Genomic DNA, 26354 nt, shown 5'->3' on the forward strand with positions numbered 1-26354 from the left:
CTCAGGTGATGGTTTTAATGTAATTCACACGACATGAAAACTTTGTGGAAACGAGTCGATTTACTGGACGCTAGTTTACCCCAGGGAAGCATTTAGGGTGACCGTGGCCGGCTGGGGAACGGCGAAGGGAAGCGACAATAGGCAGCTTAGGGCTGCTCAAGCTCTGAGAAAGCGGTAACGCGGTGCGGCCTCCAGCCACCTTAAGATGAGTAACAGTGAGTGGGTGGTTGACACTGACTCCATGCTGGTGTACCGGGAAACAGACGGAGAACTTGTACACCTGTTGATAAATGTCCGTCGTCCTGTTTTCTGTGAAACATGCGACAAAGCCGCGCAAAGTTACAGTGGAGCGGTCAACAGAGGTCAAAATATGCGTCTTCTTGACTATAGCAACTTCACACTGAATTCACGGTCCACAGAGTCTGAAGTAAATCAGGTGAACAGCGACAGCGTGAAATACGCCGGCCTCCTATGGGAATGTAGGACCAAGGAATTTGAAGTACTCTCCTGGGAGTCACAATTCCGGGAAATTTGGTGTTTGTGCAGATGCTAATCTTGATAGGTGGCCTGGGGGGAGTTAAACAGAAGAAGTTGTGAGGAAGGGATATTTTGTGGGAATTTGTTCACTTCCCAGAGCAGGCATTGGTTGGCGCTGGGAAGCGACGCATAATTAACACGACTTGCGCTGCAATTGGCGTAAGTGATTTTGGTGGAGGGGAAACTGAGGCGAAGAGCGGACTGGCAAAAGTCTCAGTAGAGGTCTTCCATTCCCAGCTTGCCTAGAGTGCGGACGTGGCGTTCTTGACTCAGCTTGCCTGTGAAAGAGTGAGCATCTCTGCAGTTTAGGACTTAACAAAGGGAACGATTGAGCTTGGAGATAGGAAGTTTTGGTTCAGCTCTGTACTGAGCAAGATAGCTAGGAGTGAATAGACGAGTGCAGCCTTGGAGCACCACGAGGTCAGCCGACGTCCACACAACGACGCCGCTCTGCCACACTGTATTCGGTGATATTGTGTCCACTCTGGCCACTGATTAATTTGTTGGATCATGTCAGCAAAGTTTCCATGAGGGTTTCGTGGGCCGTGTATTGTAGAATTCTTCTCTCACTTCGCATTACGCCTGGGTCAGTCGATAGGAATTACTTTTGATTTATCGCGCTTTACTCCATGCAAACGCAATTTATTACCACTGCCTGTTAGGAGAGCCATGTAATGTGATGATTGATGGTCGTGAGGTAAAATAAATCTGTGCTAATCGACTGCATCTGTTTTCAATCAAGTAGTTGAAATCCCAAGTCACTTTCTTAATTTTATGTTCAACATTTGCATCTGGTGTTCAATAGTTGAATATAACATCAATTTGCACCCCTTTTTAATTAAAAGGGATAAATTCTGAATCAATTAATGTCAACACCGCCACCGCAGTTCAATCAGGAGTCACAGGGCCTTATTACTTTCTTTGCGGTACCCGATATTGCGGCATTTTTGCACTCTCTGTTGATGTGTTGGTCAATTACCTGGGGTGAACACACACCAAAACCAGATAAGTGACGGGTGGGGTGTTACAACCTTGATTGCTACTCTGTGTTTAGTCTCCTGTAGTTATCGCAGTTATGCTGTTATCCTCTCTCTCCGCGAGTGGCAGCAGCGGTGTGTATCGATATTCGCACCTTGTACTATCTTTAGCCTGGCGTTTAGATTTTGCGGCTGTGCTGTGTGCGGGCAGTTGGTCGGTTGGTATGGAGCAGCGAGGAAATGTCTGCGGCGCGTGGTTTGGCAGAGGCCGTTGCCGGCGTCCACGCGCGGTAAGAGTGTGTGGTGCTGTTCCCACTGCTGCGAGGTCTGTGGCTTACCTATCCTGGACACGAAAGTTGAGTTTTGACTTAATCTACCAGCAAGTCACGACTGTTCACATTGTGTCGTTTGGAGTTCGTTGTCGGCTGTTGGGATATTCCTATGAGAAACAATGTGTGTTTCCAAGTTGGCAAATTTTAGCCACCCTCCGGTGGAGTTTACCCGTACTTGGTTATTCTGAATTGAAGTGCTCCAGCTGATTCTTCTGCCTTGTGGCCATTAACGTTCCTGTTACCTGCACTGGCCATTGACATATATTCAGGCAGTGTATTTTCCTCATCGTATTGCCGCTGTCCAGCACGGTCTGTAGTTTGATATCTCAATGTGTAATTGGTTGTGGGCCTCAATACCTTCTACGTTGTTCCATTGAACTCCCTGTTGTGTGCTGGTCGGGTGGAGCGGAAGTTATCTTGTCGGTGGGTCTGTTGACTGTCTGGCGGTCGGGTTATCGTCGGATCGAGAATGATTGGGCCGACTGCCTGTCTCACCTAAGCGAGCGTTAGTGTTTGAATTCCAGGCCGACCCCCCCAAATTTCTGAGCGCCCTTGGGTGTACTGCCTTTTCTTATTTGTTCTCGTTGTTCGTATTTGTATGGCTTCTAGCCGATTTTTAAATTAAGGTTGTTTTGCCCTTCAGGCGTAAGATTGTTTGGGCCTTCAACCTAATTGAAAGAACTGTTTTAAAGGTAAGTCCTTTGGCCTTTTAAAAATTTATTTTGGTTTGAGTCTTAAGACTTGGGCCTTCAGCCGATTTTTTAAGTTGTTTTTTGTTTTGCTCTTAAGGTGTGAGACTGTTTGGGGCTTCAGCCTTATTGAAAAAACTGATTTAAGATAAGACCTTCTGTCTTTTAAATTTCTGATTTTGGGTTTGTCTTAAGTTACTGGCTTTCAGCCGATTTTAAATTAATGCGGCCTTGCCCTTAAGGCATGAGAATGTATGGCGCATTCAGCCGGTAATTAAGTTCCAAAAAATAATGCTGTGTTTTTTTTAAATTTTCTTGGCTCTTGTAATGTTTGGTCAAATAAATAAAGTTGTACGTTCGAGTGCAACAGACAGCCGCTTATTTTGGCCCCTTTCCACAATTTAAACTACCTGTCCTGTCCTGCGGGTTTAGCAGGGCGTCTCAACCGCTCCTATTGTAACATTTATTGAAATTGCCGTCGGTCAGATAGTAATGTTGCGCAATATGTACCAAGCTTTCCTTTTGAGAGCCTATTGCGAGATTGTGGCGGCCTGGTGGCGAGTTAAGGCGCCCGCAACCATCTCGATACAGCGTGTTCCGTTTCTGTTGGCTGACAGAAGCCTACTTTTATACGCCAGCGAGAACTTTCCTGGTCCCTGAATGGCCGAAATGTCAGAGGCAGAAACTCCGTTGTCGTTTCCCTGGAGCTTGGTGCCGGCCATCGCTGACAGTGGTCGAGTGGGTGCGAGGTCGTGGACAGCGATAATCATTAGCTGAGCTGTAGTGTTTGTTTACTGCTCAGAATGTTTATTATAAACTGCTGCTTAACCTCATTATAGTCTGGTGACAGCCGTCATCGAGTGCGGTCGAAACGCTCATGTTATGTTTAGAAATTTGTTCACTTCTGAAAATATTTATTATAAAGTGTTAGCACTTCTAGAGACAAGTGGCGGCCGAGTGCACACATGCATATTAAGTCATTTAACAGAAGCGTGTAAAACGCGTGTTACATACAACCGTGGGACGTACTGCTTGCATCACGAGAACATGGCGCGTGTACAGTCATGGGATAGAACTTTGTGAACAGTGTATCAGCAGTGCTGTGGCAGTAGTGACAACAGCCAGTAAGTCACGTAACATTCACTGGACCAAACCAACCTGCTCTCTATTGGAAAGTAGATTCTTAGTTTTCTACAATTTACATCTACAGGGTGTTTCAAAAATGACCGGTATATTTGAAACGGCAATACACACTAAACGAGCAGCGATAGAAATACACCGTTTGTTGCAATATGCTTGGGACAACAGTACATTTTCAGGCAGACAAACTTTCGAAATTACAGTAGTTACAATTGTCAACAACAGATGGCGCTGCGTTCAGGGAAACTCTATAGTAAGATATTTTACACATACCCACCATGCGTAGCAATAATATGGCGTAGTCTCTGAATGAAATTACCCGAAACCTTTGACAACGTGTCAGGCGGAATGGCTTCACATGCAGATGAGATGTACTGCTTCAGCTGTTCAATTGTTTCTGGATTCTGGCGGTACACCTGGTCTTTCAAGTGTCCCCACAGAAAGAAGTCACAGGGGTTCATGTCTGGCGAATAGGGAGGCCAATCCACGCCGCCTCCTGTATGTTTCGGATAGCCCAAAGCAGTCACACGATCATCGAAATATTCATTCAGGACATTAAAGACGTCGGCCGTGCGATGTGGCCGGGCACCATCTTGAATAAACCACGAGGTGTTCGCAGTGTCGTCTAAGGCAGTTTGTACTGCCACAAATTCACGAAGAATGTCCAGATAGCGTGATGCAGTAATCGTTTCGGATCTGAAAAATGGGCCAATGATTCCTTTGGAAGAAATGGCGGCCCAGACCAGTACCTTTCGAGGATGCAGGGACGATGGGGCTGCAACATGGGGCTTTTTGGTTCCTCATATGCGCCAGTTCTGTTTATTGACGAAGTCGTCCAGGTAAAAATAAGCTTCGTCAGTAAACCAAATGCTGCCCACATGCATATCGCCGTCATCAATCCTGTGCACTATATCGTTAGCGAATGTCTCTCGTGCAGCAATAGTAGCGGCGCTGAGGGGTTGCCGCGTTTGAATTTTGTATGGATAGAGGTGTAAACTCTGGCGCATGAGACGATATGTGGACGTTGGCGTCATTTGGACCGCAGCTGCAACACGGCGAACGGAAACCCGAGGCCGCTATTGGATCACCTGCTGCACTAGCTGCGCGTTGCCCTCTGTGGTTGCCGTACGCGGTCACCCTACCTTTCCAGCACGTTCATTTTTCAAACAGATCCTTTATTGTATCGCTTTTCGGTCCTTTGGTTACATTAAACCTCCGTTGAAAACTTCGTCTTGTTGCAACAACACTGTGTTCTAGGCGGTGGAATTCCAACACCAGAAAAATCCTCTGTTCTAAGGAATAAACCATGTTGTCCACAGCACACTTGCACATTGTGAACAGCACACGCTTACAGCAGAAAGACGACGTACAGAATGGCGCACCTACAGACTGCGTTGTCTTCTATATCTTTCACATCACTTGCAGAGCCATCTGTTGTTGAAAATTGTAACTACTGTAATTTCGAAAGTTTGTCGGCCTGAAAATGTGCTGTTGTCCCAAGCATATTGCAACAAACGGTGTATTTCTATCGCTGCTCGTTTAGTTTTTATTGCCGTTTCAAATATACCGGTCATTTTTGAAACACCCTGTAGATGTACATAAATACTCCGCAAGACACTTTATGGTGCATAGTGGAAGGTACCTTGTACCGCCGGTGGTTATTTCCTGTCCTTTACCACTCGCAAATAGAGGGAGAGAAAAACGACAGTTTATATGCCTCCAGTGAGTCCTAATTTCTCTTAACTTCCTGGTCTTACGCTAAATGTATGTTGGCTGCAGCACAATCGTCCTTCACTCAGCATGCTGGTTCTCTGAATTTCATTGAAAATCTTTGGCGAGAAGAACGTGGTCTTCCCTCCAAGGATTCCCGTTTGTGTTCACAAATCATCTCCGTAATACTCAAATGCTCATCGAACCTACCGGTAACAAATCAAGGAGCACGCCTCTGAATTGCTCCGCTGTCTTCTTGCAGTGCGACCTGGTGGTGGACCCGAAACAGTTGAGCAGCACTCAACAATTGGTCCACTGCTGTTCTATACGTCTCCTTTACACACGAACCACACTTCCTAAATTTCTCCAAATAAACAGGTCGACCATTCGTTTTCCCTACTGTCATTCTTTCATGCTCGTTCCGTTTCATATCGCTCGACTCTGTCAAACAACACACTAGTAACGCTGTCTTCGAACATTATAGTCCTGTTTTTTCTACTTATCTGTGGTAACCTACACTTTTCTACCTTTAGAGTAAGCTGCCACTTATCACACTAACTAGAAATTTTGTCTAGGTCATCTTGTATCCTTCAGTCACACGACGAAATCCTCCTGTAAACCACAGCCTCATCAGAAAACAGTTGCAGACTGAAGCTCATCCTGTTGGCCAGACCATTTACGTATATAGAAAATAAGTGTGGCGCCTTTACACTTCCCTAGGACACTCTCAACTATACCCTTGCCTACGAAGAACGTTCACCGTCGAGTACAATTTACTAGCGTGTATAACTTAAAAAGTCTTCGAGCCAGTCTCATGGTTCGGAACCTCTTCCGTATGCTCGTGCCTACATTAACAGTGTCCTGTAAGGCACCGTGTCAGACGCAGAAATCTCTGAATAGGTATCTACCTGTTGCCCTTCAGTCTTGGTTTGCGAAATACCGTGCGAGAAAAGAGCCAGGTTTCGCATGAGTGACGACTTTTAAATCATTGCTGATTTGTGGAAAGAGGCTTTTCCGTCTCAAGGAACGAGCTGCGCATTGAACCGTGAATATACTTTCAAAATCTTTTCTTAAAGAATTTACTTTATTTACTAGCGATTCATCAAGAGCATTAACACATTTAATCACACTAGGTGAGCGTGGAAGTAATTGCCAGGAAGTAACTGATGGAAAATAAAATGTGAATTTTATTCCTAAAAGCCTTTTCAAAAACAGATTTAAAATTATAAGCAGAAAACCACCATCGATATATGAAGTTACAATTTTCTTTAGAGGCAGAAAGAACAATATTAACAGTAGGAGCCTACGGGCTGAGAAGCTTGCCTGCCCCCTTTCAACACGGCCGTAGTCATGACCGCTCACAACAACCTCTGAAAGAGTACACTGGTGCAAATCTGCATCACACCAAATTATTTTAAACTAAAAATTTTTAACAATTCACACAAACACATAAACTATGCACCCCGTAAGAGGGATGGAAATGGTACAACACCCAAATTATTTGCCACCGAAAGTGAAATTTTTTTTAAAGCACCATTACGGTGGAAGAGTGGCAGCAAAAATGTGTTCAAGTGTGTGTGAAATCTTATGGGACTTAACTGCTAAAGTTCAAATGGCTCTGAGCACTATGGGACTTAACTTCTGAGGTCATCAGTCCCCTAGAACTTAGAATTACTTAAACCTAACTAACCTAAGGACATCACACACACCCATGCCCGAGGCAGGATTCGAACCTCCGACCGTAGCGGTCGCGCGGTTCCAGACTGTAGCACCTAGAACCACTGCGCCACCCCGGCCGGCGAACTGCTAAGGTGATCAGTCCCTAAGCTTACACACTACTTAACCTAAATTATCCTAAGGACAAACACACACACACCCATGCCTGAGGGAGGACTCGAACCTCCGCCGGGACCAGCCGCACAGTTCATGATTTCAGCGCCTGAGACCGCTCGGCTAAGGGTGGCAAACTTATAACGTAAAATGACTATTTAAATAAAACCCATAAAATGCAGGCTTACATAAATGTACAACATGCTCTACATTACACATATATCGCGTCGCAAAATGATAGGCAAGATAAAAACATATTTTATGAATTCGGCCTTTAAGCAATAAATTCGTTAATACCGAATCCGAAAAACATGGCAGAGGCAGTTATTAACGTATGGCAGACCGACAGACAGACAGACAGCCACTAACTGCCTAACCAATGCGGACAAGAGACAGACGAGCAAGCTGGGGACGAGAGACTGACCAAAAAGGGTAGTAGAATTTAACACATAAACGAAACAACATATCACGAATCACTTAACTTCTAATAAATTGCGATTTCTCGAGAAGACCTGGCGCAGCACCCCCAAAATGCTCTCCCGAACCGTCCGCTGCCAGCCGCTTCAACGGACGCAGGAAGGCGCGCCGATCTCCCGTCTCACGGCGTCGCAGCTCGCGCCGGCCAGACCGATGTCGTGGGTTGACTCCTTTTGCTCTCGTGTCGGCCGCGAAGCCACTACCCCTCGCTATACGGCGCGGCCACTGGACTCACGTGGCGGCCTCACATGCGCCGACGCTCCTGGCGGACAAGTCATCTTGTGTCCCAGTGTGCGACCGACCAACCGATCGATCCAACCGCCAATGCCCATTGCCTGAGCACACTCGAGCAGACGGACTGCCTAACACATACTAGTACAGACACCCCCGGGATAACAAGGCCGCCCAGCAGTGTTAGTGACGTCACACTTCGTTATGAACCTTTATGCTGTCTACAAGAATATATATAATTTGGGTTTTGGTTCGAATTGTAGTTCGCTCCTTTCTGTATGACGGACAGAAGATCGTTAGCATCAGGCGCGTCTGTACGGAGGTGTCCGTGGACTGCTGCGTCGGCTATGGGCCGCTTAGTGTGACGTCACTAACACTGCTGGGAGGCCTTGTTATCCCGGGGGTGTCGCTAGTACTCCGGACGACAGACAGACACTAACCGCCTCACCAATGCGGACGAGAGGCAGACCCAGACTGACAGAGTGACTCTCCAGCCTCACTCCCTCTGACCAACTAACCAGACTTGCCGAGACTCACAGACTGCCCGCTCCCCTGCCGAGCTCTTCGCGCCCTTTAAATGCACGTGAACAGGCAACTTCTCCCCTTTCCCACCAGAGGGAGACACCAAAGCTGCGATTGCCACAGCGCCGCCACCGCCAGAGACGGGAGGCGACTGCCTTACATTACGCGCTGCGGCGCGCTCTTCAAAACAGCAAATTTTACTACGGCTCACGTGTATTCTGCAGCTAAGCTATGTTAAGGATATTAGCTTGTAATTTTGCGGGTCTATTCTTTTACCCTTCTTATGTACAGGAGTCACCAGTCGCTTTGTATGACAGCAGCTCGACAACGACTTCGTAGAGAGAACCACAATCGAGCGTCACCTTCTGCAGTCATAGGGACACTATGTTTGGAGCGCCAGCTAGAAGTACCAGATGCTGTACACCAACGGCAGCCTTCACGTGTACGGCTAGTCTGTTACAGCCAGAGGCGTACACTTTCCGCATTTCACCTGCCTATGCTTTCCTGTTAGCCGGGCAGGCGAGCTGCAGCTCGTTATCAGCGGAACGGGCAGGCAGATTTACTCACACCCAAGCCAATCCAAACCAAGCTGTGCCCAACCCAACCTTACTAAAGGAACCTTGCTTGCATGACTGCTCGTCTTCCCGCTGTGCTACGCTACGTAACAGCTTATTCTCTACCCTTTCATTGTAGTGTTTCAGTGTAGGTATAGGAATTTGATGAAAGTTTTACCGGGCCGGCCGGGTGGCCGAGCGGTTCTAGGCAGTACAGTCTGGAACCGCGCGACCGTTACGGTCGCAGGTTCGAATCCTGCCTCGGGCATGGATGTGTGTGACGTCCTTAGGTTAGTTAGGTTTAAGTAGTTTTAAGTTCTAGGGGACTGATGATCATGGATGTTAAGTCCCATAGTGCTCAGAGCCATTTGAAAACAGGTAATTCTAAATTCCCAGCCGGCCGCGGTGGCCGAGCGGTTCTAGGCGCTTCAGTCGGGAACCGCGCGACTGCTACGGTCGCAGGTTCGAATACTGCCTCGGGCAAGGATGTGTGTGATGTCCTTAGGTTAGTTAGGTCTAAGTAGTTCTAAGCTCTATGGGGCTGATGACCTCAGATGTAAAGTCCCGTAGTGCTCAGAGCCATTCCTAAATTCCCAACATACATTTTGTCAGACATGAAGTCCGATCTTCTTATTGTTTGTCGTTGTTGTGGTCTTCAGTCCTGAGACTGGTTTGATGCAGCTCTCCATGCTACTCTATCCTGTGCAAGCTGCATCATATCCCAGTAACTACTGCAATCTAAATCCTTCTGAATCTGCTTAGTGAATTCATCTCTCGGTCTCTACGATTTTTACCCTCCACGCTGCCCTCCAATACTAAATTGGTGATCCCTTGATGCCTCAGAACATGTCCTATCAACCGATCCCTTCTACTAGTCAAGTTGTGCCACAAATTTCTCTTCTCCTCAATCCTATTCAGTACCTCCTCATTAGTTATGTGATCTACCCACCTAATCTTCAGCATTCTTCTGTAGCACCACATTTCGAAAGCTTCTATTCTCTTCTTGTCCAAACTATTTATCGTCCATGTTTCACTTCCATGCATGACTCCACTCCATACAAATACTTTCAGAAACGACATCCTGACATTTAAATCTATACTCGATGTTAACAAATTTCTCTTCTTCAGAAACGCTTTCCTTGCCATTGCCAGTCTACATTTTATATCCTCTCTATATCGAACATCATCAGTTATTTTGCTCCCCATATAGCAAAACTCCTTTACTACTTTAAGTGTCTCATTTCCTAATCTAATTCCCTCAGCATCACCCGACTTAATTCGACTACATTCCATTATCCTCGTTTTACTTTTGTTGATGCTCATCTAATATCCTCCTTTCAAGACACTGTCCATTCCGTTCAACTGCTCTTCCAAGTCCTTTGCTGTCTCTGACAGAATTACAATGCCATAGGCAAACCTCAAAGTTTTTATTTCTTCTTCATGGATTTTGATACCTACTCCGAATTTTTCTTTTGTTTCCTTCGCTGCTTGCTCAATATACAGATTGAAGAACATCGGGGAGAGGCTACAACCCTGTCTCACTCCCTTCCCAATCACTGCTTCCCTTTCATGTGCCTCGACTCTTATAACTGCCATCTAGTTTCTGTACAAATTGTAAATAGCCTTTCGCTCCCTGTATTTTACCCCTGCCACCTTTAGAATTTGAAAGAGAGTATTCCAGTCAACATTGTCAAAGGCTTTCTCTAAGTCTACAAATGCTAGAAACGTAGGTTTGCCTTTCCTTAATCTAGCTTCTAAGATAAGTCGTAGGGTCAACATTGCCTCACGTGTTCCTATATTTCTACGGAATCCAAACTGATCTTCTCCGAGGTCGGCTTCTACTAGTTTTTCCATTCGCCATTCGTCTGTAAAGAATTCGTTTTAGTATTTTGCAGCCGTGACTTATTAAACTGATAGTTCGGTAATTTTCACATCTGTCAACACCTGCTTTCTTTGGGATTGGAATTATTATATTCTTCTAGAATTCTGAGGGTATTTCGCCTGTCTCATACATCTTCCTCACCAGATGGTAGAGTTTTGTGAGGACTGGCTCTCCCAAGGCTGTCAGTAGTTCTAATGGAATGTTGTCTACTCCCGGGGCCTTGTTTCGACTCAGGTCTCTCAGTGCTCTGTCAAACTCATCACGCAGTATCATATCTCCCATTTCATCTTCATCTACATCCTCTTCCATTTCCATAATATTGTCCTCAAGTACATCGCCCTTGTATAGACCCTCTATATACTCCTTCCACCTTTCTGCTTTCCCTTCTTTGCTTAGAACTGGGTTTCCATCTGAGCTCTTGATATTCATACAAATGGTTCTCTTTTCTCCAAAGGTCTCTTTAATTTTCCTGTAGGCAGTATCTATCTTACCCCTGGTGAAACAAGCCTCTACATCCTTACATTTGTCCTCTAGCCATCCCTGCTTAGCCATTTTGCACTTCCTGTCGATCTCATTTTTGAGACGTTTGTATTCCTTTTTGCCTGCTTCATTTACCGCATTTTTATATTTTCTCCTCTGATCAATTAAGTTCAATATTTCTTCTGTTACCCAAGGATTTCTACTAGCCCTCGTCTTTTTACCTACTTTATCCTCTGCTGCCTACACTACTTCATCCCTCAAAGCTACCCATTCTTCTTCTACTGTATTTCTTTCCCCCATTCCTGTCAATTGTTCCATTACGCCCTCCTTGAAACTCTGTACAATCTCTGGTTCTTTCAGTTTATCCATGTCCCATCTCCTTAAATTCCCACCTTTTTGCAGTTTCTTCAGTTTTAATCTACAGTTCATAACCAATAGATTGTGGTCAGAGTCCACATCTGCCCCTGGAAACGTCAAAAAATTAAAACCTGGTTCCTAAATCTCTGTCTTACCATTATATAATCTATCTGAAACCTGTCAGTGTCTCCAGGCTTCTTCCATGTATACAACCTTCTTTTATGATTCTTGAACCAAGTTGTCCTCTGTGCAAAATTCTGACAGAGGGCTTCCTCTTTCATTTCTTTCCCCCAATCCAAATTCACCTACTACGTTTCTTTCTCTTCCATTTCCTACTACCGAATTCCAGTCACCCATGACTATTAAATTTTCATCTCCCTTCACTATCTGATTAATTTCTTTAATTTCATCATACATTTATTCAATTTCTTCGTCATCTGCAGAGCTAGTTAGCATATAAACTTGTACTACTGTGGTAGGCGTGGGCTTCGTGTCTATCTTGGCCACAATAATGTGTTCACTATGCTGTTTGTAGTAGCTTACTCGCACTCCTATTTTTTTATTCATTATTAAACCTACTCCTGCATTCCCCCGTTTTGATTTTGTATTTATAACCCTGTATTCGCCTGACCAAAAGTCTTGTTCCTCCTACCACCGAACTTCACTAATTCCCACTATATCTAACTTTAACCTATCCAGTTCCCTTTTTAAATTTTGTAACCTACCTGCCCGATTAAAGGATCTGACATTCCACGCTCCGATCCGTAGAACGCCAGTTTTCTTTCTCCTGATAACGGCGTCCTCCTGAGTAGTCCCCGCCCGGAGATCTGAATGGAGGACTATTTTACCTCCGGAATATTTTACCCAAGAGGACGCCATCATCATTTAACCATACAGTAAAGCTGCATGCCCTCGGGAAAAATTACGGCTGTAGTGTCCCCTTTCTTTCAGCCATTCGCAGTACCAGCACAGCAAGACCGTTTTGGTTAGTGTTACAAGGCCAGATCAGTCAATCATCCAGACTGTTGCCCCTGCAACTACTGAAAAGGCTGCTGCCCCACTTCAGGAACCACACGTTTGTCTGGCCTCTCAACAGATACCCCTCCGTTGTGGTTGCACCTACAGTACGGCTATCTGTATCGCTGAGGCACGCAAGCCTCCCCACCAACGGCAAGGTCCATGGTTCATCTTCTTATTATGTTAATCTGAAAGGCGTAAGTCGAAAAGAAGAAGCTTTTATTTCATACTAAGCCTCTTTCGTACTAAGCTGCATATCACCAGTATGTGGTTTTTAATACCCACTAAGCCACATTTTTTCTCAATTCAATCGATATTTGCTCTATATTTTGAAAGCCTCTGTACTGCTAAATGGCCTCAAGTCATTAGGACACATTCCACACCCTTGTAAGCCACTAAGTATTTGTCTTATTTCAAAACGTTTTTGATGTGAAGAAACTGCTGATCACACTTACAGACTTGTTGTAACCCAGTCGAGTTTTCCGAATGAATGTTTAGTAATACTGAACACAATTTGCATTGCGAGATGGATATCGATTTATCTGAAGCTGCCTCAAACACAAGAAGCCTTTCCCCTGCTGGACTTGGGCTCTGTTTCGTGACTGCTACACATTCCCCTGTTCTCAATTTCTCCTCAGTCTCCTTTAATTTTCGTTTGCTCATTTTTTTGCTCACACCCTTATGATAAAGCTCATCTGCAGAAACCAGCACGGTTTTAGGAAACAGCGCTCATGCGAGACACAGCTGGCCCTCTTTGTGCATGATATACAACAGGCTCTAGATACCGGCTCCCAGGTTGATGCCATATTTCCCGACTTTCGAAAGGCGTTCAACTCAGTTCCGCACTGTCGCTTGCTACAAAAAGTGCGCGCTTACGGTCTATCCAATGACATACGCGGTTGGATAAAAAGTTTTCTAACAGACACGGAGCAGTATGTCGTCCTGAACGGGGTAACTTCAGCAGAAAAAGAGTAACTTCAGGTGTGCCCCAGGGCAGCGTAATAGGTCCTCTGCTTTTTACGATTTACATAAACGATCTGGTTGATGGTATTGACAGCGGCCTTAGACTGTTTTCCGATGATGCTGTAGTCTATAGGAAAGTAGTACCGCACGAAAGTTGTGAACAAATCAATGAGGATTTTCAGAAAATAAATTCGTGGTATAATGACTGATAGTTATCTCTCAATATTAGTGAGTGTAACCTACTGCGTATAACAAGGCGAAAATCCCCATTAATGTATGAGTTCAAAATAAATGTCCAGTCTTTGGAAGCGGTAACATCAGTCAAGTATCTGGGCGTGACTGTTCGAAATGATCTCAAATGGAATGACCAGATTACACTAGTAACTGGTAAGGCGAACTCTAGATTGCGGTTTATTGGTAGAATCCTGAAGCGATGCAGTCCTTCAACAAAGGAAATAGCTTACAATACGTTAGTTCGTCCAGTCTTGGAGTACTGTTCGTCTGTATGGGACCCTTACCAGTTGGGTCTGATTCAAGAGATTGAGAAGGTCCAAAGAAGAGCGGCAAGATTCGTGACTGGTACATTTGCCCATCGAGAATGCGTTACAAATCTCATAGAAAATTTGAAGTGGGACACACATGCAGATAGACGACGCGCTAAACGGAAGGGGCTGCTCACTAAATTCCGAAATCCAATCTTCGCCGAGGATGTTGAGCATATATTATTACCACCAACTTTGAAATCGCGTAATGATCATCATTCAAAGATAAGGGAAATAAGAGCTCGTACTGAGGCGTTCAGACAGTCGTTTTTCACTCGCGCGATCCGCGAGTGGAACAGAAGGGGGAGGGGGGGGGGGAATATGACTTTGGCGCGAAGCGCGAATTATGCCATCCGCGACACACCGCTTGGTGGCCAGCGGAGTATATATGTAGATGTAGATAAATGAGCTGCACTGAAACAATCTACGCAGACATATACTTGGATAGTCAGGGTGGATTGATGGCGCAACCTGTTAGATGCAGCGGGATGAACGGATCCCATGAAGCTTGTCCGGCTTATGGAAACCCAAGTTGTCTGCTTTAAGCACTGTTGTGTTCAGTATGTAATTTTTCCTCCTATCTATGTAATTATGTAGTTCTCAATTCGTTCGAGCAATCAATCATTCATAATAGGAAACACAGTCATAACTCAGTCACTCAAAATTATTCAGAAATTTTACTTGTTAGAATGAAATCAGGCGATGGTTCTTCCTCTCTGCAGGCTCGTGCTTTGCGGCAGTCTGCTAATCTGTACAAATAAAATGCCTCGTATTTTTGGGAGCGTTGTATAATCAGTCGGAAAACGTCAGATCAAGCGGATATTTGGCTTTGATGAAGTTTAACCTTCCGAAGAAGTAATGGAGCTCTTCGATTATTAAATGCAGGTTCGTATCCAGTATTTCGGAAGTTCCCTTCTGATTAACAATTACGCAATATATGGATGAATATCACTAATTCTTAAATGTCAAATAATGTAAATTGTTACACACCTTTTGTATGAAGGAGCAATATATATATCCCTTTAATCGTACAATTTCGTATCAGTTATTTTTTGTCGTGAATCTCAATGTTCAGATTACAATTCTTCAAATAATGCTCATGCTAATCGGCACGAAGACAATCTCGGAAGCTTTTTTTCACTAAGAACTACCAGAGAGAGTACTACAAAGTATAATTATGCGCTCATGGCATAGCTATTGTATGAAACTACTTTGCGCATGGATTCTGCGAGTATGAAGATAGAAAATTAGTAAACGTCATTCAAGGGTAGAGTTGTATCAGAATAATTCATCGAATATAAAGAGATATTACAAGTACACATGTACTCTTGTGTCTCCGTTTCAGCGGGTTGAGCTGCTTCAATGACTGAGGCGGAGAGAGGGACAGGCAGGCTGGAAGGACAGTTCGTACACCTCTGGTTAGCCACCGAGGCATGGTTTTAAGAGCAGGGCTGTTGAACTACCTGATGTCACAAGTGAGCTGGATTCAGCTCCCCAGTCAGTGTTCTGTCGTATCTTTTTTGTAGCTCTGCAGTTGCCCGCTGAAGATTAGCTCGCGTGACTGTCGTAGCGAGCAGTGGCTCTGCGACCGGATCACCGACGGCTTCCATCAGGCTCGCGAGGACAGACGAGTGTGGTGGTGGTAGGGGGGTAGGGGGGGGGGGGGCACTGGCTCCTGTTTTGTAAGCCGGCACTAACGATCGGTGGGTGAGCTGGATGGAGCACGAAACCCTCTCCACTCCTATTCCAGCGCTGCCGCCCAATTAAGCCTAATGGAGGGAAGCTGCAGTGGGCAGCTACCTCACGCAGGGACCGGACCTACGTAGAAGGGAGTTTAGTCAGTGAATTTGTTGTTGCACGAGGCTTTGCTGTTCTTCCCTGTAGAAAGAGGAAGCCATTGGTCTCACTCTGATGATCTCACTGATGATCTGCTACAAAATCACTAACTTATTACCAAGGAAAAAAACTGTCTAATAAAATTCGTTTCCGATAAATCCCAAACTGTAATTACTTTAAGGGCAACAGTTTTTTACGTCATCATTCATCTGACTCGTTTGATGATGTGGTCCATCCCAACTTCCTTTTCTGTGTCGACCTGAGAATAGCCCTTGCGTCCAACGTCTTCAACTATTTGTTAGTGTTGTGTACATAGTTTCGCGTAGTCAGCGTGTACACAATTTTCCCACTAGAGCGCGCCCCGCTAAGCACAACAGCGCAGGCGCAGCGCTCGTCCGTCTCCACACTACGAGATGGCGCTGCCTTAGAGACGGACCAAATTCTGCTTCTGCCGATCCGCGTATTAATATGTAACGCAGCCAATGGAATTGCTGCTAACGTAGAACCTTTTCTCCATGCGGATCACACTCGCGCAGTGATACCTGAACGCGTGAGGTATTAAACGAGTGTACAGACCTCCGATTAGTCAGTCTGCATTTGTCTGTACCAATCTATAGTCAAGTTTCAGTCTGCGCCTAATAAGATTACCATATTCCTTTACATAGCCATGAAGATAAATAAACAGGCACTTTGCCAAGTATCAGTGATATGTGAGAATAAGATTAACGTACCAAGACCAAAGGAACTTCAGATTGTCAATTGTAAACAGCATCCAAAATCAAGTTACGCAATGTCTATGCTTTTTATTAGTTTAATAAACGTGTGTGAAAAGTAATCAAGTTCTGTTTAAAGTTGGTCACCGTCAATATGCTACTCTAAGCCGGCAAGTGGCATTTCTATCGTCTGACCTAACGGCAGAACATAAACACGCGACGATAAGATCACGAGACCTATTGCTGACACTCGCCTACTTCGTTAGAGCGACAAGTCAAATAATCTGATGGTGTGTGTACCGAGGTCTTACAGTACGCACACCACAGTTAGATTCACGGAATCACCAGCAGATGTCAGCGTTAGCGCAACGAGGTTCCCTCATAATAAAATGCCATCCTTTATGACTAAACACGTGACGCGTCAGTGTTCTGTGTAGAGATCTATCGTGTGGACATCCTTCTGTTGTTGATACCGCATAGTGATTTATGAGATGAAAAAAAAACCGAGTTTTGAGCAGAGATTAAGTCCTTCGTAAAGAGAGACATGAAAGCAAAGGAAATTCACGCCGAGTTTCATAACACACCGGGGGACTCTGCTCTTTCATAATCAGCTGTTTAAATTTGAGCAGGACAGCTTAGATGATGGTAAAAATGTAAACTTTGCGACGGTGCGGTAAAATTAAAGAAGTGCGGTTGAAGAGTTCACACGAATGTGCATATACAAACGTTGGTTAAAATATGTTACTGCAAATTTTGGCTCTCAGGGGATGATTTCCACACTTGGTGCATTAGTACACTGTTCCACAGCCACACATTAATTATAGTTTTTGAATTAATGTTCATGAGTACAGTTTATGCTAGGGAACAAAAATTAGGGGATTATTATAGCAAAATCAGTTTTTCACGACACAATTCAATCACTATTTATTGGCGTTGTCCTTTTCTTTCACACAATGAAATTAGCACTGGTGAAACGGTTTACAGTTTTACTTTAGTAATAATTTTACTCCGAGCCCCCAATAGCAGTAATGTAGGCTGCTATGAACGAAAATTACTCAATCAATTCGAAGAGAACCAGAAGTCCCACTGTCCTCTTTTTTCTAACAGTTTTGGCGCGAAATCACAGTTCGCCACATATGTTCATTTACGACGATGTATACCTCGTAAAACGTACTCACACAAATAATAGTAGCACTTCCAGTTCACCAAATATAGCCGGCACTGCTGTAGAGGTAATGTGAATAGCTGAAAGCAAGCGGGAACTACTGCTCTTATTTTCTTGAGGGCATGCTCTTGCATAAAGCAATCTCCGTCCCGAGACGACTCAGGAGGACACCATCATCAGGAGAAACAAACCTGTAATTCTACAGTTTGGAGTGGGGAATGTTAGGTCCCTTTACCAGTTAGGGGCATTAGAGACTAAAAAAAAAAGAGGTGGATAGGTAGATGTTAGATACAGGGGGAACTAGCTAAGTGTGGTTGCAGAGGAACAGGACTTCTGCATCTGCAATAAATACAAAATAAAACTGGGTAATGCAATACTGCATGAAATAATCTATAAGGAAATAGGAATGAAGGAAACCTGCTGAGAAAAACATAATGAACACATTAATGTAGCCAAGATAGACATGAAGCTAAAACTCACACTGAGCAAAGTGGTGCAGTGATTGACACACTGGACTTACATTCGGGAGGACGATGTTTCAGATCCCTGTCTAACCTTCCAGATTTAGGTTTCCTGTGCTTTTCCTAAACCCCACAGGCAAATGCCAGGATGGGTCCTTTGGCCGGCCGCATTGGCCGAGCCGTTCTAGGCGCTTCAGTCCGGAACCGCGCGACTGCTACGGTCGCAGGTTCGAATCCTGCCTCGGGCATGGATGTGTGTGATGTCCTTAGGTTAGTTAGGTTTAAGTAGTTCTAAGTTCTAGAGGACTGATGACCTCATAGTTGAATTTGGGTCCTTTGGGAAGAACATGGGTGATTTCCTTCCCCATGCTTTTGTTCAAAATGGTTCAAATGGCTCTGAGCACTATGGGACTTAACTTCTGAAGTCATCAATCCCCCAGAACTTAGAACCACTTAAACCTAACTAACCTAAGGACATCACACACAGCCATGCCCGAGGCAGGATTCGAACCTGCGACCGTAGCGGCCGCGCGGTTCCAGACTGTAGCTTCTAGAACCGCTCGGCCACCCCGGCCGGCCATGTGTTTGTAATTTGAGCTTGTGCTCTATCTTTAATGATCGCACTGTCGACGGGACGTTAAACTCCAACCTTCATTTCTTCCAACACCCACCACGGCAGTACAAGGTCCACTGAAGATTAACAGATTGAAGGAACGTATGATGATGAGATTATTCAGATATTTACTGAAGAGGAAAATTTAATTCTGATGGGTTGCGGAATTCGATATTAAGAAAAGGAAGGAAAAATAGTAGGAGAACTTGGCCTGGGGGAGCAGAATGAAGAAGGGATCTACAAAGTAGAATTTTGCACAGAGCATAATTTAACAATCACTAATGCTTGGGTTAAGTATTATGAAAGACTACTGTATACGAGGAAGAAACCTGGGGACACTGGAAGGTTTCAGTCTGATCATATGATTGTAAGACAGAAATTTCGAAACCGGTATTTAAATAAAGACATCTCCAGGAGCATATGTGGTCTCTGACGACAATTTATGGCTTATGAACTCTAAATTAAAATTTAATAAACTGCGAAAATTTAGAAAATTTGGGAGATGGTACCTGAATAAACTGAGAAACCAAAAGTTATTGAGAGTTTCAAAGCCAGAATTAAGCAACGGTAGATTGAGATAAACGAAGGGAATATATTATGAGATAAATGGATAGCTTTGGGAGGTGAAGTAGTGAAGGCAGTAGAGGATCAAACAGGTAAAAAGTCAAGGCCAAGTGCAGATCCTAGTATAACACAGGAGACATTAAATGTAAGTGACAAAAGGAGGAAATATAAAAATGCATAAAATGAAGCAGGTAAAACAGAATAAAGAAATCTAAAAATAAGATTGTCATAAGTGTAAGATAGCTAAGCAGGAAAGCAGGCAAAGAAGGAAAAGCTGAAACGCAGAAGCAATATGTTAGTGGGATTCTATGAGAAAAATGAAGCTAATATTATAGTATGTGAAGAGGAAGGAGAAAGACTTAATCTAAAGCATTTGTTTTAAAATAATAGGGGAAACTAATCACTGGACCTGTGCGTAAGGAAACGCGTTGGATGTGCTAACGGGAAAGCTATGAGGTGAGTGGCTTAGGTGCAAAAACGTAACCTCGGAATACAAGAGAAAATTGTGGATAAAATCATTTATTCCTAGGATATGGATGTGAGGCATGTACACGATTCCTGATAAAATTAATTCCTAAAACATTAAAGAAAAGCATCGATACATTCGCCGTTATAATCTACACCTAAAAGCACTGTTGCCAATCATTCATACAACTGCTGTTGCCTGATAACTGATCGCAATAACTCGTTAAACAGTACACGTTTCGCAGTACACCCGCGTGCCCACTAGGTTTGTGGAGACGCAATTTCTGGGTATCGTGCTCAAGTTGCAGCAACATCACATCACAAAATCATGAACCGTTAACATTCTCTAAAACAAACATGAGACCGGACAGTTAGTGATGACGGTAGCCCAACAAACTATAACGTTCAACCACGTGGTTGGCTCCCCACGGATGAAAGACACATAAAGCAAGTAAAATTTACGAGAAGGCAAAGCTATTAATATTTAGAAAACTAAAAGCGTATACAGGCACAGCTGAAGGCAAACAGACATTCATACAGAAGCGAGTGCTCACTTCTTATGGACACCTTTGTGTGGCGCTCTTCCGGCGGATCCAAGTCTGCTACAGAAATTTACTAAAAGAAAAATCAGCCAACGTCTTGCATTCCTTGCTGCGACAAGGCAAAGCAATCTTTTAGAGTTGAAAAGCTAGACCAAAAGCTAACAGCTCTCCTCTCGCTAAGTAACGACGCGCCACGCGGTCAGGCTAACTCACCCTTCTTCGACTGGAGCACAGCTGTGGACGCTTCCCGTACCGGCGGCAGACTGCCTCCCGCTTCTTCTCCAGCCTCTTCCACGCTCCTCGTGGCCCGGAAAACCCAAAGATGCCAATTCCGCCACCAACCTAACGCAGGTGGATTTCTCACAAGTAGCGCAAACCTCTTTGCCGACTTGACCACTACGAGAGTTGGCTATTCTGTGCAACTGCTGCTGAATCTGTATGACTCTCGCAGACTTTCTGCAGCAGACTACGCCACCGCCTAACAACGTGAAACACAACGACATTCATTCAATCACACCACTATGAGAGTTATGAGAAAAGAGAAACAAGGAAAAGAAAGAGAAATGCTAGTGAGAATGGGCTGATGAAAGGTGGCTACAGGACCCTTTCATCACCCCAAACTTCCCGGAGAAGACTGTGCCGCGAATTTTCTCGCCATGCTAGAGGATTCGCCAACAGTCTTCGAAACAAACATACCCTAACGAGCAACAATTGCAACAGGCAAACAGCAGCGCAAAACAATTGATTAATCTCTTATATCCAAATGAGTTTTATCTGACCTTAGTCAATAACTGTGACCTCATGCGGTCCGCAAGGCAAACAGAACAAATTAAATTAAGCGTGATATTATACGCTAACATTATGTCATCTGACCTACTACGACAACAAACATGAGATATTGTTTTAAATTAAGCGTGATATTGTACGCTAACATCATGTCATCTGACCTACTACGGCAACAAACTTCAGATATTATTTTAAAATTGCTTAACCAATTATCAAAAGTTAACATAGAGACATAGATGAACAGGTAAGCAAATACAATGATGCAAAATCATTTCCAATGACCAAAGGAGTGTCAGCTTGTGCTGACATACATAAAACCATCTAAGTGAAAGTGGAAAACACAATGTGCACAAGAAATACAGTGATACAAAATCATTAATGAGCCCAATGGAATGGCAGCTGGTAAATAACCACCTATGGAAAATAAGAGATGAGTACAAAAACACATACAGAAACCAGCTCGTTGACACGCTGTCATTTTGCAGTTTCGTCACATGGTAATTTCACTGGGTATTCTCTTTAGGTGCTGTGGTGTGCGTCTCTTCTAAAGGCGACTTGGAGGATAAGTTACTAGGGGACCACAACACTGAACTGGGGAGTTCGCGGCGGCGTTGATTGTAACGTCCGTTGTAACCCAGGTTGTTCATCCTAGACAGCACCCCGCGACGTTGCCTCGTGCCCGTTTCCACCCTCTGCGTCCATACTGTGGGATGGTTCGGCGTTGCAGATTTGCAGGACATCGCCGCTTGTGGGCCCTGCCTCATCATCGAGAAGGCGGCTTGGCGGTCGTCGTCCGTGTGTTGCGGAGGAATGTGTTTTACGACACACGCCCCTGTCTCCTGTCGTGTCAATGGAGAGACACGCCCTCCTCTGCGTCGCATCGAGGTCGACGTAAACTCGTGCGGGTGTCGGGCATGAGACCCGCTTATCACCTCTTTGCACCGTCTAAGCTGATGCGTCAGTGGTGGGACACGTGTCCCTCCGGGCAGTGGGCTTTACCTCACCGCAGCGGCCGTCTGGACTAGCGGCGCTCAGGAATCGGCGGCTTCGCCTGGCGTGCGTCATACTTTCCCTTTCGCTTGTCAGATGACTAGCGCTTGGAGGGGAACGCCAGCCATCAGCAACCAGTGCCAAACACCACGCGCCAATTTATGTATGCCGATGACACTGCAGTTGCAGCCCAAGGCAACGATTTTATGGATGTAGAGGAGAAATTAACCAGTACCTTGGAAGCTCTCTCCCAGTATTGTGAGGCAAACCACCTAAGGCCGAACCCTTCAAAGACGCAGGTCTGTGCATTCCATTTAAAGAACAGGGGGGCAAATCGTGAATTAAATGTAATGTGAACGTCTCGAGCATTGTAAAACGCCCAGATATCTTGGTGTCACGTTGGATCGCACACTGACCTATAAACATCATTGTAATGCCACAAGGGAAAAACCCTTAACTAGAAACATCATCAGGAAAGTAACCAGTGGATCCTGGGGTGCAAACCCAAAAGTCCTGAGAACTTCAGCCCTTGCGCTCAGTGTGTCAGCCGCGGAATACGCCGCTCCAGTATGGTCTGCATCAACACACGCGAGAAAAGTCGATGTCGCGGTGAATGAAATGGCACGGATTGTTACCGGATGCTTGAGGCCAACCACAGTGCACAAGATGTACTTAATCATGGGGATCGCACCGCCCAACATACGACGTGACATCGCTGCCGAAGCCGAATAAACTAAGCAAGAAAAGGACATGCGACATCCTTTATATGGACACCAGTCTGCTGACCGACGGCTTTGTTCGAGGAAGAGTTTCCTGTTACGTACCCGAGCCCTGGGAGGGTCGGCTGCAGATAATCGTTTGAATAGGTGGGAAATCGACCTGAGAAACCCCCATAAAGATGTAAAAGAAGAACTGGCGCCTGGTGCAGACCTACCATACACAGTCTTGAGAACCCTAAACCGTACGAGGGTAGAAGTGCCAAAGTGAAAGACAAACCTGCAGCAATGGGATTTCCTAAAAGAGAATGAGAACACTCTCTGTCTGTGTGGTTCTGTCCAGGATCTTCAACACCTGCTTATCTGTCCATATTTAGACCAGTCCTGCACAATGAATGACTTATGGGAGGCAAATGACAAGGCCATATTGGCTGCTGTTTTTTGGAAGTCTGAAGTCTAGTTCTGGACACGGAAAGTAAGTAAGCTGACGCTGCCATGGTGACACGCCTGTAGTGGGCCCCGGTGTGAGCCTAGGGTTGGGGCAAGACCAGCACCCCCTCCCCTCTGATGGGAAAACAGCTGTGACCGCTCGCCACACCACTGCCTCGCCGTTGATAGTAGGGTTCTGCAACGGCTGCCGGTGGACCAAGCCCTGCGCTCTCTGACGCGGAGGCTCCCTAGGCGGCCTTGCGCCCACTTACGAACTGCGCTCACAGAGATCGTTACAAAATATCATGTGTACAGGCTACCACAAAATCAGCGGAGTTTCTTACTCCTGATCAATACATGGAATATTGCCCAAAATTAACTTGAGAAGAAGGGCCTTGTTAACAATACCAATAAAAAAACAATGAGGAAAATTACGTAACCAATAATCAAACAAACAAAAAATCCTTTTTATAAAATATAATTCCAGCATTACATCTACTGTCAACCATTTAGGGTAGATCTTGTACTAGATTTGGTCAGGATTTGGATAGGATTTGGCGCCGCTGCTAACTACAGACACAAAACTCTACCTACTCCTAACTACGCTCTAACACGAATCTACAGAGCTCGTACTACTCACCATCACCATTTAGCCCGACTACAATTCCCACATATAAACAAAATATTCCTTTCAACACCAATACCCATACCGTTGTTCACTGACTGCTCCTCCAAGGTTTGCAGCACATGTTTGCTGATCTGTGAAAAATTGCCGAGACTTGTTTTCTATGGACATTGCATAATATAAGTTTTGATTAATGAGACACAGAAGGTTCATTCAAGTCACATCTGGAATGGCAAATGTTTCAACATCTATTCATCAGACTAATGTAAAAGGTCAGTGGGCATAAAAATTTAAAATAAAAATCATTCTATCCCATTAGCAAACACATTAACACTTCGTCCTATAAGTACATACAAAAGACTGTCAAAAGATATCCATTGCCCAGAGCCATGAGTACCCAACTTACTGTTGTCATAAGATATTCATAATAATTACACGTTTACTCACCACTTGTCCCCAGGGCACCTCACCTACCATCATGCTATTTCAGCCTGGAGGTAGTAGCATTGATTCTCTATTAAATATCAAGTTGCTTGAGTTTGTAAGCTGTTGCCATATACATCTTCTGGGGTTTCACGTTCTGGTACCCTCAACCGTACCTAGTAGTATGTGGCGGCAAGTTACACTTTCCAAACATCTTATAAGATGGCAACTATGAAAATCAAACGCTATTAATGTTCCTTCGTACACAAATCCTTCACCTACAAGTCACCAAGTCGCTTCATCAACATCGCAGTACAGTTGCAAAATCTCACTGAATCATGCTCACCTAATGGGAATAAGAACACTACAACTGTAATCTATCATCAGGAATTACCTTACGACCATTGACTCGCCACGCCAACACACCCGATACCTTTTTAGTCATCAAGAAACAAAAGCCATCTTACTGTAATAGGAAACGCTTCATCTGAGCCTCATAATCGTTCACATTCAGAAGTGCACAGCATTACTCTTTTCTGCTCAGAAGAAGAGGTAACTACACATATATTGGGGGACCCTTTACAAGTCATAGAAAATATACACTTTAATTTTAATCAGACCAGAGTGAATAAAAACATTGGAAGACATACACTGTAATTTTACTCACAATAGAATGAATGCAAGAAAATCATATGGGCAATACGTCATTCCGACCGCCGAGGGGCAAGATCTTATGCTTCTTATTCAATATAAGGTTTCACGTTGGAGATGTGGTGCAGGCCCTTCGACTTTCGAGAGCGGAGTGTTTCTACTTCAAGTACATGCCGGTGTGGAATCCGCTTGATTCTGTATGGCCCGTTGAATAAGAAGAAGAACTTCTTTGACAACCCAGCCCGTTTATTAGAGAGCTTGTGCGAGCGTACAAGTACTTTCTGGCCTATGTGTAAAGTTATGTTCCGCACCTTCTTTTTGTAGGCTCTTATCCGAGCCTCGGCAACACTCTTTATATTTTTCAGGGCGAGATCCACACTTGCAGATCTCCGTAACCTGAGTTCTGCTGGCCAGAGAACCACCTCTTTTATTTTACTCGAGGCTCCTTGTTTTTCAGGACCAGAATCGGTGACAACATCGTCGAGGCATTTGGCAACTCATTTAATATGTTCTGGAAACCGGCTAGTTTCGTGTCCCACATTCGGTGGTCACGGTGGCAGTATAACCTACACAATTTTCCAATCTCGTCCTGTAATGGACTTTGAGGTTTTAAATCTATTGAGATAAAATAATCTACCCTAATAATAGAAATAATCCTAAAAGGGACTATTCTGCAACAAGGTCCTAGTAATACTAGGTCCCTTGTTGCTGCAGAAAGAACAGGAAGTCCTTATCGGAGCTAATTAAACGCCGGAAGTTAATTTTCTGTAATTATTGCTTGTCTCTTTGTTGCAGAATAATTCATTTCCGCCCATGTTATTCTTATGGAGATTTCTTTTTTGATAAGCAATACTTACAGAAAATTAACTTCCGGCGTTTAATTAGCTCCGATAAGGACTTCCTGTTCTTTCTGCAGCAACAAGGGACCTAGTATTACTAGGACCTTGTAGCAGAATAGTCCCTTTTAGGGTTATTTCTATTATTAGGGTAGATTATTTTACCTCAATAGATTAAAAACCTCAGTCCTGCTCAGACGCACAGCCAAAGGCCATCCTATAAAATAATGAGTCCGTGCTTTACACGACTCTGCGCTGCCACTGACCAACAGATCGACAGGAAGTGTTGTCGAAACTCC

This window comes from Schistocerca serialis, chromosome 8 (assembly GCF_023864345.2).
Source record: "Schistocerca serialis cubense isolate TAMUIC-IGC-003099 chromosome 8, iqSchSeri2.2, whole genome shotgun sequence".
NCBI classification, from domain to species: domain Eukaryota; kingdom Metazoa; phylum Arthropoda; class Insecta; order Orthoptera; family Acrididae; genus Schistocerca; species Schistocerca serialis.